Source organism: Podarcis gaigeae, assembly GCF_964106915.1.
Source record: "Podarcis gaigeae genome assembly, chromosome: 2".
Taxonomy (NCBI): domain Eukaryota; kingdom Metazoa; phylum Chordata; class Lepidosauria; order Squamata; family Lacertidae; genus Podarcis; species Podarcis gaigeae.
In genome coordinates this window covers 11,788,260-11,805,087 of record NC_139679.1, presented here as the reverse complement: position 1 = coordinate 11,805,087, position 16,828 = coordinate 11,788,260, and the positions used below count along the sequence as shown (strand labels likewise).

Here is a 16,828-nt window from a genome sequence, read left to right as displayed (position 1 = left end):
GACCTCCGGAACGAATTAAGTACTTAACCCAAGGTACCACTATACATTATAGCTGTCAACCTTCCCCTTTTTTTTACGGGAAATTCCCGCGCAGTTTCCCGCTGCTACCCTGGGTTGTTAGATATCCCATAGACTGTCCCTGGGACAGGTGAGGCTGCTGATCCCTTATTTTCAAATCTGAAAGTTGACAGCTATGCCGTATATGGACTCTGTGGGGTGTTTCCTAATATCACAATTGCACTGCATATTTGTCGGTTTGCCTGCATCAGTGGCTTCAGGTTAACGCACCTTCCAACATGTCGAAGCAGGTAATGAACTATCACCAGTCAACTATGGGACAAGAGGTTCCACGTCTGTCATTTGCGCAATCCAGGCAAACACGTTTGGCCCTTAGACAAGCCAGTGCAGACTAGGCTAGAACCCTTCCCTCATTTGTAGCTACTTTCCCGTGTGCCAATGTTTTCTCTCTTTCAAACTAGCATTCCAGCATGCTAAGCTCCAGTGGCGTAGCGTGGGTTGTCAGCACCCGGGGCAAGGCAAGTAATTTGCGCCCCCCTAACCCATGGATTTGCACCCCCTAACCCTAACCCCCAGATGTTGCGCCCGGTGCGGCCGGGCCCCCCCTGACCCCCCTATGCTACGCCACTGCTAAGCTCCCAACTCCCGGCCCAGCCACAATGTCGTGTCTCCGCAGTTTGGGTAAACCTTGCCCTAAACTGCCAAGACAGAGACAGCCGTCATGCGAACCAGTGCAGGGACGTAAGTTCATGTCACTTGTCCCTGGAATGGGCGCAAAGGTTTTTCTGCACGCCACAACAGCTGTGAGAATATTGCTAGCGAAGAACTGGAAGAAACAAGATTTACCAACTATCGAAGAATGGCAGATGAAGATGATGAACTATATGGAACTTGCTGAACTGACCGGGAGACTCCGAGACCAGAGAGAAGAGACGGTGGAAGAAGACTGGAAGAAGTTTAAGGAATATTTGAAAAAATATGTTAATATTTAAACCTTAGAATAGCTTTGGAAGTGGATATAGGCTGTAGGGTTAGAAGTAGAAGATAGGGTATTTTAAAATAGCATTATTTGTAAGTGATAAAATGTGAAGTTATTTTAAGTGTGATTAGAAAAAAAAGATGGTTAGAAATTATGATATATGTAAACTGCTAAAGATGAAGTAATATGAAAATCAGATAGGTGGGACTTGGGGAAGCCCACTTAACAATATTTAGAAAAATAAGGATATGACAAGAATTTGTTTGTATTGTTTGTTTTTCTGTTCTTTATTTGTGTTATAAAATGAATAAAAAATTGGGGGGGTGGAATGGGCGCAAAAGTTCGGCCTTAAGTATACAGTGGTACCTCGGGTTACATACGCTTCAGGTTACATACGCTTCAGGTTACAGACTCCACTAACCCAGAAATAGTGTTTCAGGTTAAGAACTTTGCTTCAGGATGAGAAAAGAAATTGTGCTCCAGTGGCGTGGCAGCAGCAGGAAGCCCCATTAGCTAAAGTGGTGCTTCAGGTTAAGAACAGTTTCAGGTTAAGAATGGACCTCCGGAACGAATTAAGTACTTAACCTGAGGTACCACTGTAATGCCACACAGCCGTTGCTCAAGTTAAGTTGAGCAGTGCATGTCAACATTGCGATGGATCACCAGCTAAACATTGTGATATATCGCTACATATCGTGCTGTCTGAAATAAGGATGGAGGCATTGGCTTGCTTCATGGTTTTTCCCGCACTGTGGTTTTTTGCCGGCACCTGCCCTTGTGATTCGCTGCCCCCTGCAGGAGCCAGGGGAGAGCTGAGCCGGCCGAGTTAACAGGGGCTGCAGGAATCGAGAGAAACATTGGCTGGCGTCACGCTTTCCCCTACATTGTGATATTTGCACAGCATGCGCACGAACGCACCATAATTCACAATGTATTGCCAGTCAAAAATAATGAAACTGATATCGCAATATGGGCTTCAAACCGGTTTTGGACGATATATCGCGCCGCCCTAGTGCCAACTGGTGGCAGGTAAGGAGAGGAGGAGGGGGGAAAGCTGCGCACTGAACATAGAATTGTAGAGTTGGACTGGATCCTGAGCTCTACAGGCTGCTCTATACATTTGGATCCTTAGGGTATTTCATGTGCTTAAGAGGTCAGTAACATTCAGAATTCTGAAGCTAGACTGGTGACTGGGAACGGCTGCCGAGACCTACACTGGCTCCCAGTACATTTCCGAGCACAATTCAAAGTGTTGTGCTGACCTTGAAAGCCCTAAATGGCCTTGGCCCAGTATACCTGAAGGAGCATCTCCATCCCCATTGTTATGCCTGGATACTGAGGTCCAGCGCCGAGGGCCTTCTGGGGGTTCCCTCGCTGCAAGAAGCCAAGTTATGGGGAACCAGGCAGAGGGCCTTCTCAGTTGTGGCACCCGCCCTGTAGAACGCCCTCCCACCAGATGTCAAAGAGAACAACAACTACCAGACTTTTAGAAGACATCTGAAGGCAGCCCTGTTTACGGAAGCTTTTAATGTTTAATAGACTATTGGATTTCAATATTCTGTTGGAAGCCGCCCAGAGTGGCTGGGGAAACCCAGCCAGATGGACAGGGTATCAATAATAAATTATGATGATTATGATTATGATGATGTTCTTAGAGGTCAGTAGCAAGAACACAACAGTCTGCATTAAGACAAATGCACCAAGTTCTTCCTCATGAGCCTCCAAAAAACAAAAAGCCCGTCTTTTGCCTGGTAAAGCAACCAGTTCTGGGGGTACATGGCACTGCCAGAGGGAGCACAAAAAGCATGCGGTAAGAATGATTTAGCTCCACTTGGAAAATAAGACTGAGAAGCACAGAACATCAACCACTGCCAGTGGCATTAAACACCACAGGTGTTGCATGAGCTCACGCATACGAAGGCTGCCAACCATTTAAACATAGATTAAGTTTAAATAAGTTTGCATTCCACCAAAACTTCTGAGATATTGCAGCATAAGGATTTCTGAGATATTGCAGCATAAGGATTTAATATTAAAAGATGAGCTTTCTTACCAACACTACTCGGTGTGTTGCAGAGACACACCAGCAACAAAATAGCCTCAAACAATGAATAAGTGTACCACTCAATCTCAGCCCTGAAGACTAATCCTGCAGATCAAACTGACTACATATATAACTCTCCTCCCTCCTGCTCTTTCTTGCATTAGACTAATATTTTATGCCACTGTATCTCACTACACTGGAGTCTTTTTATAGGCACAGCCCCACAATTTCATATTACACATTCACTCGGCAATAATAGGATTACGTTTGCTTACAAAGCGATTGCGACCTTAATTTATATGCTCTTCTTTACCGCTTTAAAAAAGGGGGGGTGAAGCTTCTCCAACTGCAAAGTGCCGTTTTAAGTGCCAAAATGAACTTTCAGGTCTATGGGTTTTAGCACTACTGATTTCGGCAGAACGCATCAGTTCCATTTAACTGTTCCAGACTCTGCTGTGTCAAACGCCAAGAAAGGCTTTCCGCATGGACTGAACTGCGCAGTGTGGAAGACCCCATACAGGGCATTGGCCTCACACTTAGGCCTCCCTGTTGCCCAACAAACTGAGCATGCTCTGGAACATTTGTCTCCCTCCACCTGCGGTTTCAGGGCAGGACCGGCTCTCGCACCCAGAGCTTGCTTGCCAGTACTGAGCATCTCACAGAGGGATGGCTGATAAGCTTCCAAGGGAGTCCAGGGTTCCCTCCGAACAAAATTAGCAGAGGCCATCCAGGTCGATGGCTTTCACTCCCCACCTTTTCCTCATGCATGCACTGGTTCAGGACAGCTAAATGGCTTTTGGCTTTTTTTTCTGGTTAATGTTTACACATGAACACTCATCTGCAGAGCAAACATTGCCTAGGTAGGTCCTCTTGCCGCTCCCCATGAAACAGAAGCTTTGGAGAGCGACAAATGTGGACTTTAGGATCCCAAAGAAGCCTTGCATGGTTTAGGGAGTACAGGAGCCGATCCATAGCTGGGGAACCAGTCAGCTTTGCTTAAGTCAGGAGTTCTGAAATTCAATACAAGCAGTGGGGAAGGGGGGGGGGAAGGTACAGAAAGCTTTAACATAGAGACTGCTAGGTGCCCCACAGCCTCCTCAGCAACTACATACAAGTCAGAATCAGAGAACAGCACGTTCTGAAGCAACAACAGAAAACTTGCAGGTTTTTGCTAAAGCTCAGCCCCTTCCAGCAAGCTTCAGCTGTGACGTTCACTCTGCCCTACAAATTATTGCTAAGAAAAACAGGGTAAGAAAGGTGAAAGTCTGAAAGCGATTTGGAGAGCTCAGTAGCTTTATGGCTTTTTTCTCCTCGGCCTAGAGTCCACTTGCCCTCTAAACGAGCGCTTAGAGCGAAAGGTATTTGCGACTCACCTTAACGACGAAACTGCCTCCACAACAACTGAGTAAGAAGCTTACGGAACTGCAAAAGCACCAGAGAATGTTTTGCCTTTTTGTGCATCTGTAGAAACATGCAAAGGCACTGGCACACGCTTGTACTTTTGCCAAGAGTACAAATATTTTCAGGTACATCTGGGAGCCAGGCATTTCATAAGAGTTTTGTTTTTTGATTATTAGTGGGAATTAAGGGGAAAGTTTAAGATAAACAGCTTATTTTGCGAACCTTATGCTCTGGAAAACTCAAGGATTAAGACAATACATCAGGCTGGTCTTAATAAAAGTATCTCTCAATTTCAGGGACTGGTTAAAGCCCAATATTGTGATGCTACCAATACAATAAAAGCATTGCCCCTTTCCAAAGCAGTTATGAAAGCGTGAGGCTGCTGCGGAGATCGCACAAATTTTGTAACAGATTTGCATCAGGGCAGCAATGATTCAGTAGACAGTTCCTGCATTAATCCCAGAGAATGCAATATATCAAATGTCCTGGACCCTGCAGTCGGGGAAGCATGCATACATTTTATCATCATACCAGCAGCGTGGTTCACTGTGTAGTGACATGAGACAGGGCTTTCTCAGCTATGGCATGCCACATATGGAAGAGGCAAGATGGCAACTAGAGTGGCACAATCCCACCGCCAAGCCAAAAATCACTTTTTCTCCAGGGCCTTTGGAGGGACTGAACAGGCTGCCCACAGGCTTGAACTTTTCATTCTGCACTGCTGCGTTTTACCAAAGAGAGTTTTGATTTGTTGTATAATAAAATTGCTTTATAATATGAAGCGCCTGCAGTCTCTTTATAGGATACGTTGGTCTAGAAAACTAATAAATAATATAATAAATATTTGTGCTATGCCTGTAAACCATGTCTGAAGCCATGATTATCGTTAACATTGGCAGGTTGTATGATCGAGACAGCCAAGGGTGTTGTTTGTTTCAGAAGCGATAACATTACCAGCCTGTTCGTTTTCCCTATGAATTTCAGTCTGCATTCACTTTAATCACATGGACGTCACTAAGTAAACACATTGCAGGCATATCTAAGGTTTCTCATCCCCAGAAACCTTTGGGTGATTACCAAGCGCGTTGTCAATCTTTAAAGCAAACACGAGATGGTCACGTCACTCCCACTTCAAAGTTATTCATTCCGGGATAAGGGAGGAATTTTCACTGAGTGCACCAAGGCTACTCCAGAATGAGTGGACATGAAATGGCTGTCCACTTCCTTCAGTTGTCCCTCACCTGCTCTTCCGAGTTTCTTGAAGCGCTGCAATATTGATGTTAAAATGTCACAGCTCTCCTGCAATGGTTGCAGTTCTGCGTTTGGGACACTCATTGTCTGTCTTATCCAACAAAGCTTGTATATTCCATGTTCCAAAGTTCAATTGTCTTTTACGACCGCTGGGTGGTGACCCCACTGGGCGCAGTAATCCAGTCAGGGAAATTGGGACTATGTTTAGAGCACCTTTTCTAGCCCCTCCCCCTTTTTGGGGTGAGCAGAGTGGATCCTAAATAGGGCTGCTCAGTCATGGATACAGCTGCCAAGCTGCTCAACTGCCTCATTCCTTGAGTCACAGCAACTGAATCTGTATCCACTGCCCATGTGCCAGTTCATGACTAGGGGCTTCCAGATTTCACAGTCCTGCCCCCATTACAATTTGCTGGTCGCAATTTGCTGGGACTTTTGGGGTTTGGGTTTGGGATGGGTTTTTGGAAGACACCTGTGAGTGAATTTATGTGTGTAGATCAGTGCACACTGACCAATGCACAGTCTTCACAGTAAGGCTCTATTCTGATGGCATAAGTATCACGACGACTGGTAGATTCTTATCCGCCTTCACAGCCGTCATAACATACAGCTTGTTATCATCCGCCTGTTCTGCCGTTGAGGACTTCTTGGATCATTCTTTGTCTAGCTCCTTCCCTTTGACCTTACTGCCATGGGTGATCCTGCTGGGAGTATGAGCGGCTTCGCTCACAAGGATCATAGGAACGTGCAAGCCCAGTCACCACGACAAGGTGAGTCACTTACAGACTCACTGTTAAGACCGTATTCATGGAAGACAATCTTACTTGGCTACGAGCAACCGCCCAAAGAAGCAGAAGTTGTCCACTTCCAGCCACGACTGCAGCATCACACCCAAATGCAGTATCTATACCAGCCTGTTCAAAGCACAAGGCTAATAATAATAAATAATAATAATTTATTAATTATACCCCACCCATCTGGCTGTGTTTCCCCAGTCACTCTAGGCTGGGAAGGAGGACAATACATTTTCCAACTGCATTTCTTTATCGGAGTCTTTTCTGCCCATTGTATCTGTACATCAATCCACTATGGTTTATTGGCGGGCGGTTTATTTCGGTGGAACAGTGTACATACAATGTGTTACGCCGCAGGGGCCGGTCCACTGTCCCTCAGACCTTGTGGGGGGCCAGACAATATTGGGGGGGGGGGGGGGAATGAACGTATTCCTATGCCCCACAAATAACCCAGAGATGCATTTTAAATAAAAGGACACATTCTACTCATGTAAAAACACACTGATTCCTGGACCGTCTGTGGGCCAGATTTAGAAGGTGATTGGGCCGGATCTGGCCCCCGGGCCTTAGTTTGCCTACCCCTATGTTACGGTGTACAGATCATCTCAAGGGTCTTCTCCCTTCCAGCCACACTACAACTAATCTGAATTATGCAGGGTGGAAAACATGAAAACTTAGAACTGTTTTGAAAAAAGGTTGTTCTTTAAATAAATTTCACACAAAGTTCTAGTTTAGATCACTTTCAGAAAACCTAGGGAACTGGAGCAAGACTACTGTTCACTCACGGAGTTAAGGAAATGGGCAGCAAACTTTATGCAGTGATAAATGTAGCTTTAACACTGTTCTTTAACCTTTGATCAGTCAGAATTATGTGATGTGGCAGATAAGAACACCCTACCTTCAGATGCCACTCCTTAACCAACAGCTACATATATGGGGAAACTAATTAAAATTTCTAATCAGATAACTAAGGGTAGCAGTTGTTGCTCTGCTGGGCTTTATTTATAGCAGGGTTTTAGTTTTAGCAGCAACAAAATGGAACACACACACCAAGACTATAATAGCTTGATAACAATTGCAGACCCCCAAAGTGTCCCTATTTTCCAGGGACATCCCTGATTTAGAGAAGTCACCCCGGTTTCTGATTTGATCCCGGAATGTCCTGCTTTTCCTTAGGATGTCCCCATTTTCACTGGAGAAATGTTGGAGGGTATCAAGTTATCTGACCCCTGAGCCGTCTGAAGGCAATCCTGTAGAGGGAAGCTTAAAAAAAAAAGTTTAATGTTTTATTATGTTTTTCTATACGGTGGTACCTTGGTAGTCAAACAACTTAGTTGTCAAACAAATCGCCTCCCGAACATTGCAACCCCAGAAGTGAGTGTTCTGGTTCGTCAACGTTTTTCGGAAGCCGAACGTCCGACATGGCTTCCACAGCTTCTGACTGAGTGAAGCTTCTGCAGCCAATCAGAAGCCGCACCTTTGTTTTCGAACCATTCCGGGGATTAAATTCGAGAATCAAGGTACTACTGTATGTGGGAAGCTGCCCAGAGAAACTGGGGAAACCCAGTCTGGTGGATGGGGTATAAATAGCAAAATTATCATTGTGGAATGGGACATCCCTATTTTCATCGGAGAAATGTTAGAGGAAATGTGATTCATCCTCAGTCTCTTGAATACTTTCCCCCACAACATTTCAAATTTTCTTGCCTCTATTTTCAGTAATAATTTACTACTCCTTTCCATACATTCATTCATTTAAACTTGCCTGTGCAGCAGAAAATACAAAACTGAATAGAATTTACTAGTATGAAACCATTTTTCCCCCCAAATATGTTAGCCCCTGGAATCTACTCCAGAAGATGCCTTGAATCAAACAAGGCTGTTAAGTTGATAGCTGTAGAACTTGTGAACTGGCAGATAAGAATCAAATGCAGCTCCCCATATTACACCCTGCTCTTGCTCCTATAAAAGTAAACTCCCTTTCTAAACCTTTATCACATCCTCAACTTTATTATAGATGTGTTGCTGCCCTGGGCTCCTTCAGGAGGAAGGGCAGGATATAAACTGAATACATATGTACATAAATTACTAGTTATTGAAAAGACAGAAGGAAAACCAACACCCAGATTGGCGCTTGTGAAACAAATTTTAACCTAATAAAGTTGGCATGGGACAGTTCTGGGTTTTTAATCTTTAAATTAAAAAACACACACAACAACAACCCCTGGCATAGCAGACTTCGACCATGTCATTCTCTTTTCTCTGGAGACCCGACAGTCTCCTTCTTCACAGCCAGTTCCTAATGGTTGTGCAGCAGTTTAAAACTCCTATTTTAAAACTTTCTGCAGCACAGCAACCGCTAACCCAGGCAGAATGCTTGAAAGAAAAACTGAAGTTAACTCAGAGACAGTTGTAGCCATTTGCTAATAAGATCCGGCTGATAAGAGATCTCTACTGAATCGGGAAGCTCATATTCAAACACAAGGGGTCATTTAACGCCCCGTAGAAAGGGTCTCTTGTTTCCAGGGGCAACGTTTATGGCAGAAGAGATGGACATCTGCAATAGTACAATTACCTGCTTTTGCCATCAAAATGCTCAGACTCTTTGCTGGCTCTGTGCCACGGTACACATGAGCTCCCTCATTAAGCTTCTCCGCCATAATAGTTCAGCTTAACACTTCCTTTAGAAGCTGCCTTCGCCAGCACAGTCTAGAATGATGACTTACAGTCAACGTAGCTAACAACTGAATTTGGAAAGAAGTCTGCCATTCTAAACCGAGAAGGGGCAAAGCATTGCAGAGGGCTTTGGGTTTGTTTGGGCAAACCCAGATTTGGGTCTCTGCTCCACAAGGGAACTTGGGGGGGGGGGGGATTTACTCAATGCACAAAGTGCAATCCAAGCGTACACACCTTAGCAGGCAGACCCATACCATGCTAGCTCTGCAACACATGTTCCTTTAGAGTGCCTTTAGTGGTCATGCATTTGCTGTATACATTCGCGTGGCATGCACACAGAAAAATTCACCATTTCTAAAGACACCACTGCGTGACCTTGAGCAAGCCACAAGTTCTCAGTGTAGCCTAAACTATCTCAGAAGTCTTTTCCAGCAAAAAATATTATGATATATGTACAACATTTCCCGCGTCCTTGTCCCTATTCCTTGTCTCAGCCTTGCCAGAGTTTCACCTTTCATAATATTGACATCTTCAAAAGTTCAAGGCAGCTAGTCTAACTAATACTGATTAAAACTTCTACCTAATAGGCTATCATCACACTACAATATTAGAAGGCAGGAGAGAAGGGAAAAGAAATAGAATGGTAGTCAGCAGCAACATTACATTAAGGCAGGCTTCCTCAGCCTTGGCCCTCCAGATGTTTTTGGCCTACAACTTCCATGATCCCTAGCTAGCAGGACCAGTGGTCAGGGATGATGGGAATTGTAGTCAAAACATCTGAGGGGCCGAAGTTGAGGAAGCCTGCATTAAGGGCTTATCCACACAGGAGCTTATTCTGAGTTTATTCTGCACTGGCAACTGTATGCATTCTCATTTAATCTGCATAGTTGTCTTCAAACAATCCCAATCCCAATGTTTTTCCTCTGTAAACTTGGATTTACCTGATAGGTGAATAATCTCCACTCAGGGTAGAGGACAATTTTTTCGATGTTTTAGGTGGGTGGATCAATTGTCACTTTCTGCTATTCTCCTTTTCATGTGCTCCTAACTATTCTAGTATCCTCGTGAATAGAGAATCCCCCCCCCCTCTCTTCGATTCCTCAGATTTGCACACAACCAGAACACTGCACAAACAAATTTAATTTCACCTGACTGTGGGCTCTTGCACACTTAATTGAGTGGGGAATTAAAACAACAAGGTCCGACATCAGTTCTTAATTGGCATAACAGAAGCAGCAAATTAAATGGCAGGGACAGACACAAAAGGGAATGTCTACTGGTATGAACAGGAAAGAACAAAATTGCTTCTCTTAAAATAAATTCAAATACATGTTAGTATTAACTACCTACTCCATCCTAATTTGAATAGGGGGAAAGCAGGTTAACAGCTAAATAATGCTCAAATGTGGACAAGTCCCAAGTCTAGGGTTGCCACCCATCCCTGGAAAAATGTGATTGTCCCCTTTTTTGGAGAAAAGTGTCCCTGGTCCTGTTTGGACTTCAAAAACGGCCTTTTCCCACATATTCAGGCTCATCCTCCTCCTCATCCTGAAAACTGAATGACCAGAGGGTGGGTCCAGTGGCAGGAGAAGAGTGAGAGCGAGAGCAGTAATTTTTTGTAGGCAGAGTATGGGTCCATGAGGAGGAGAGCCATTATCATGGGACGTGGGGTGGGCAGATCTGGGTGGGGGAGCCAAACAGCGAGAAGGGGGATACTGCACTTTGCATGGGCCTAATTCTATCCAGTTTGGTGGAGAGTTTGCACAGGCAACAAGGAGGAGAGGAAGGGTGGCCAATCAAAGAGCAAGATCAGAAGAAAAATAAATCACTAAGTGCAGAGTAGCAGCTAAAACATGAGGGCACTTGTTCCAAAATCTCCTTCCTTACAAATGTGGTGGTGAGTCAGCTCAAATTATTGCTGCTCTCTTATTGTATTTATGGTATCTATTACTGCACCAGGTAAAGTAACCATATCAGTAGCTATGAAGACGTCACCCACAGTGAAACCCATAATTAATCCATATCCAATACTCCAGGCCAGGTTCAATATTGAAATGCTATGACAGGGCATGCACACAATGCATGATAACAGAGGAAAGCTGTTCATTCTGCTAAAAATTGGGAAGGAGATGAGTGACATCCCTCAATTCTGCACCTGTGCTCTAAATATTTTTCACTGCACAGAAGGGAAGAAAAACACTACAGGTTTCACATTCCTTTCCCTCTCCACCCAACTCAAGAGCAAAGGTTTGTTAATATAATGAGTTGCAAAGCTTCCTTCCTCTGCCCACTACATTTTAAACAAGGGAAGAAATGCAAATGTTGTACCTTGCCCCCGAGTGCTTCGCGTGAGGTCTGTTTAGTACGAAAACCAAACTGTTGGAAGTATTGGTTGTCCCTGCACAGTCTGACCCTACACTGAAGGAATCCATTAACTGATCTAAAAAAAATAATCTAATAAACGGCATTCACTTTTAACAGAACTAAAGTGGAAATTGAGAGATAACAACTCTTTATGCAATAGAGCAACTGTTTAACTTCAGATACAGGTTCCTAAACACTTGTCTACCAAAGAGAGCTACTCTAGATATTCTCTCTCTTGCAGGTTAGAGTCAAGAATATCCAGCTTGGATTCTAAAGAAGATTTTCACTCTGGGCATTAGTAACCACTTCCTCATTTGCACTATGAACCCAGGAGAGATTTCCAATGCTCAGGTACAAAGGTGAGTCAAGGCCACAAGCTGGCAGGAGGAGATTTTTTGGGCAAATTTTGACAAATCTTTCCAGGCACACCCAGAGCTTTAACAAACCACCACACAGGTGCTTTGGGCATATTTATGAGCATGTGACTAGGTTGTCTTTCTTCCATTCTTTGTCCCAGGGCCCCTTGGTTAAAAGAGCCCAATTTAAGCTGAGAAGACACAGTGATCTGCAATCACATCCACACTCTTCATTAGGAAAGTGTGGTGTGATCCTTCCGCAGGAAAACAGACAAGAGGACAAATCCCAGGTAATAACTAGTTACCAAAGAAACCACAGTACTTTGCCAACTTCCCTTTTTGTAACTTCTACACAGACGAGTACTACACTGATCCAGCAAAATCATAGCCATTACCTGATTATGCTCACCAAAAAAAGCAAGCACTGCACCATTGAATGTGCAGAATGAGAACACCATGTCAACAAGCACAAAGCCCTGAGCTAGACCTAGAGAGAAAAATACCTGTGAAGTATTCATGCTCAGGCTTATTTTAAGTACCAGTATGCTCTAAAGAATGGGACGCGGGTGGCGCTGTGCGTTAAACCACAGAGCCTAGGGCTTGGCAATCTGAAGGTTGGCGGTTCGAATCCCTGTGACTGGGTACGCTCCCGTTGCACGGACCCTGCTCCTGCCAACCTAGCAGTTCAAAAGCACACCAGTGCAAGTAGATCAATAGGTACTGCTCTGGCAGGAAGGTAAACGGCGTTTCCGTGCGCTGCTCTGGTTCACCAGAAGGGACTTAGTCATGCTGGCCACATGACTCAGAAGCTGTACGCCGGCTCCCTTGGCCAATAAACCGAGATGAGTGCTGCAACCCCAGAGTCGGCCACGACTGGACCTAATGGTAAAGGGTCCCCTTTACCCTTTATGCTCTACAGAAGCGCTTAGCTGCTTTCTATAATCAACAAGCAGCCTGCAAAATCCAATATGCTCACCTCCACCACCTGAACAAGTTAAAAGAGTCAAAAAGCTCAAGAACACCCCAACACAGCGGCCACAACATAAATAGACCTAAGTCAGGGACAGGGCACCTGTGGCATCCAGATGTTATTAGACTACAACTCCCATCATCCTTCATCACTTGCCATAGGCTAATGGGATATGGCAGCACACCTGGAAGGCCACAGTCCCCATTCCTAGCCTTTGCAAAGACAGCAGGTAGAGTGAAAAAAATGTTTTCGATAAATACAAGGAACAGTAGATCTCCAGGACCGGGTCTAGTCTCCGGAGAATAGCAGCAGTCTTCACTTGCAATCACAGATGCAAGAGAAAACTACGAAGGGAGCTGTTAATCTTGCAAAAAAATTCGTGAATATACAGGTCGACCATTTCCTCCTCCTCACATCCTGAGAAGATCCAGCAAGGATCCCACATAGCTGGCAGCCCTGTATGGAGACGTTTTCAACTCCTGGTGTTCTATTGTGTGCTTTTATATATATTCTGCTGGAAGCTGCCCAGAGTGTAAAGGAAACCCAGCCAGATGGGCAGAGTATAAATAATAGAATTATTATCATTATTATTAAGGGTTATCCCCCTGGGGAAAGGCGGGGAGGGGGCTATGCTGGGTATAAATAGAAATTATCATCATCATTATTATTATTATTATTATTATTATTATTGGTCGTTCCCCTGGGGAAAGGCGTGGAAGGGGTTGTGCAGGGTATAAATAATAGAATAATAATTATTATTATAGGTACTTCCCCTGGGGAAAGGCGGGGAGGGGGCCGTGCTGGGTATAAATAATAGAATTATCATCATCATCATCATTTTTAAGGGTCCTCCCCTCCAGGAAGGGGGCAATGGTGAAGGTTTTTCCGTTGCACCTGCCGACTCCGCCGCCTCGGGAATCGGGGGGTCACCCGCCGCAGAAAAGCGAGCCCACCCCCACGGGGAGAAATCGTAGGCACCGCTGGACCGGTGCATCCCAGCGACTAAGCGCCCGGCCAGGGAGATCGGCGGGGTGCCCTCGGCTACCTACCTCGCTCGAGCTTCCGACGGCCGCTCCCCGCCAGCCGGACCTTCCTTCCTTCCTTCCTTCCTTCCTCTGCCGCGACACGCACCTGTTGCTTTCGCTATAGCAGCAGCCGCGGCGCACCTTGGACACCGGACGGGGGAAAAGAGCGCAGCGATGGCCACGCCCCCTTCTGGAATCCGAGCCGCCTGCGCCCGCCCCCTCAGACACGCCCCCTCGCCTCCCAAGCCAGGCCGCTTTTGCGCATGCTTCCGCCCCGATGCGGCGCACTCTCGCTCTCTTTCTCGATCTGTCCCGTTTTTTGTTTTTTTTTTCTCCCGGTTGCCACGCGCGCAAAGGGAAAGGTCGAGGAGCGCGCATGGGCGTTTCGTTCCGCAACCGAAAGCAGCGAATCAAATGCTCCTTTTACACCCTTAATATATCAATGATTTACCTTCTTTTTCCCCCCATTGTTCATTTTGCATATCCTAAATCCCTGCATATTTTACAAAAACCATACCGATCGGTTTTCCTTGATTGCATCCATCAAAACTTATTTACACTGTTGGATTTATCTTAACGCTGCCAGCGTTTTCATTTTATTTTTTTTAATATAATTTTTTATTGGTTTTTTCAACACAGATTTAAAAACAAAACAACACACAATACATAAACAAACAAAACATATAAACATGTATAATTTCAAACCTCTTTTTCATAAACCTTACTTTTCAGACTTCCCCTTACCTCCCCTTTTCTGCATCCCTGTTTTGAGATTTTTTCAACAACTCCTCACACCAATTGTCTAATTACTTATTTTCTTTTTTTAGCTTTTTCTCATACTTAATCAATTACTGCTATAATTCAATATTTTCTTTTCCCTTGACATTTTAGCACTCGTCAATTTTACAACAGTTCTTAAGATATACTTTAAATTTCTTCCAATCTTCTTCCACCGTCTCTTTTTCTTGGTCACGGATTCTGCCGGTCATCTCCGTCCCATATAGTCAATCACCTTCGTCTGCCATTCTTCCAATGTGGGTAGTTCTTGTGTCTTCCAATACTTTGCTAAGAGAATCCTTGCTGCTGTAGTGGCATACATAAAAAACGTCCTGTCCTTCTTAGGCACCAGTTGGCCGACTATGCCCAGGAGAAATGCCTCTGGTTTCTTATGAAAAGTACATTTAAGCACCTTCTTAATTTTGTTATAAATCATTTCCCAGAAGGCCTTAATCCTCGGGCAAGTCCACCAAAGGTGGTAGAAGGTACCTTCAGTCTCATTACATTTCCAACATTTATTATTGGGCAGATGATAAATTTTTGCAAGCTTGACTGGGGTCATGTACCACCTGTAAATCATTTTCATAATATTTTCTCTTAAGGCATTACATGCCGTAAATTTTATACCGGTGGTCCATAACTGTTCCCAGTCAGCAAACATAATATCATTACCAATGTCTTGTGCCCACTTAATCATAGCTGATTTAACTGTCTCATCTAATGTATTCCATTTCAACAGCAGGTTATACATTCTTGACAAATTCTTAGTATTGGGTTCTAATAGTTCTGTTTCTAATTTTGATCTCTCCATCTGGAAGCCAATTTTCCTGTCTTGTTTGAACACTTCCATTATTTGATAGTAATGAAGCCAATCTCGTACCTTAGACTTCATTTTCTCAAAATTCTGTAATTTGATTTTTCCACTCTCTTGCTCCAATATTTCACAATATTTTGGCCATTTCGATTCCATATTAAGTTTTTTCACCTCCTTAGCTTCCATTGGTGACAACCACCTAGGGGTTTTATTTTCCAACAAATCTTTATATCGAATCCAAACATTATATAGTGCTTTCCTGACTATGGTTTTTAAATCCTTTATGAGTTTTTACCTTGTCATACCATATATATGCATGCCAACCGAATCTATTATCAAACCCTTCCAAATCCAAAATGTCTGTATTCTCAAGAAGTAGCCAGTCTTTCAACCAGCAGAAAGCTGCCGATTCATAGTACAGTTTTAAGTCCGGCAGGGCAAACCCCCCTCTATCTTTTGCATCAGTTAATATCTTAAATTTTATTCTGGGCTTTTTGCCCTGCCAGACAAATTTAGATATATCTTTCTGCCACTTCTTGAAACAGTCCATTCTATCAACAATCTGTAATGTTTGGAACAAGAATAACATTCTAGGCAATACATTCATCTTAATTACAGCAATTCGGCCTAACAAGGAAAGTCTCAAACTTGACCGTATTTCTAGATCTTTCTTTATCTCTGTCCAACATTTATCATAGTTATCTTTAAATAGGTTCACATTCTTAGATGTCATGTTAATCCCCAAATATTTCACTTTCTTTGCCACCATTAATCCAGTTTCACTTTGAAATCTCTCTTTTTCAACATTTGTTAAGTTTTTATCCAAAACTTTAGTTTTTTGCTTATTCAACTTAAATCCTGCTACATGACCAAAAGCTTGAATTAGTTCTAAAACTCTTTTCGTACTGGTGTCTGGCTGTTGTAAAGTTAAAACTAAGTCATCTGCAAAGGCCCTCAATTTGTATTGTTTAGCTCCAACCTGAATTCCTTTAACCAGCTGGTCCCCCCTGATCATATTTAACAAAACCTCCAGGACAGATATAAAAAGTAGTGGGGATATTGGGCACCCCTGTCGTGTCCCTTTTTCTATTGGAAGTTCTTCAGTAACCACATTGTTCACAATTAATTTCGCTTTTTGTTCAGAATATATTGCACCTATACCATTTTCATATCTTTGGCCTACCCCCATCCCATGGAGATTCTTCTTCATAAAATTCCAGGAAATGTTATCAAAAACTTTCTCCGCATCCACAAATATCAATACCGCCTTCGTGTTAATGTTGACTTCTAGCAATTCCATAATGTCAATTATATTTCTCACATTATCTGACAAATGTCTCCCTGGGAGAAAGCCAGCCTGGT

The 16,828-nt window shown here is 43.8% G+C and overlaps 1 protein-coding gene across 16 annotated transcripts in view; it reads right to left on the bottom strand.

Moving 5' to 3' along the window:
• Positions 1–14,077, bottom strand: part of LIMA1 (LIM domain and actin binding 1) — a 69,433-nt gene extending 55,356 nt beyond the window's left edge. For 3 of the 16 annotated variants that reach the window (XM_083728843.1, XM_083728841.1, XM_083728844.1), the window contains exon 1: positions 13,900–14,038. The gene's annotated coding sequence lies outside the window, so the exon portion shown is untranslated. Of the gene's footprint in view, positions 1–4,414; positions 4,526–13,899 lie in introns of those variants that run through there. The other 13 variants (XM_083728848.1, XM_083728849.1, XM_083728854.1 and 10 more) reach the window with 11 other exon arrangements.
• Positions 14,078–16,828: the final 2,751 nt, after the last annotated feature.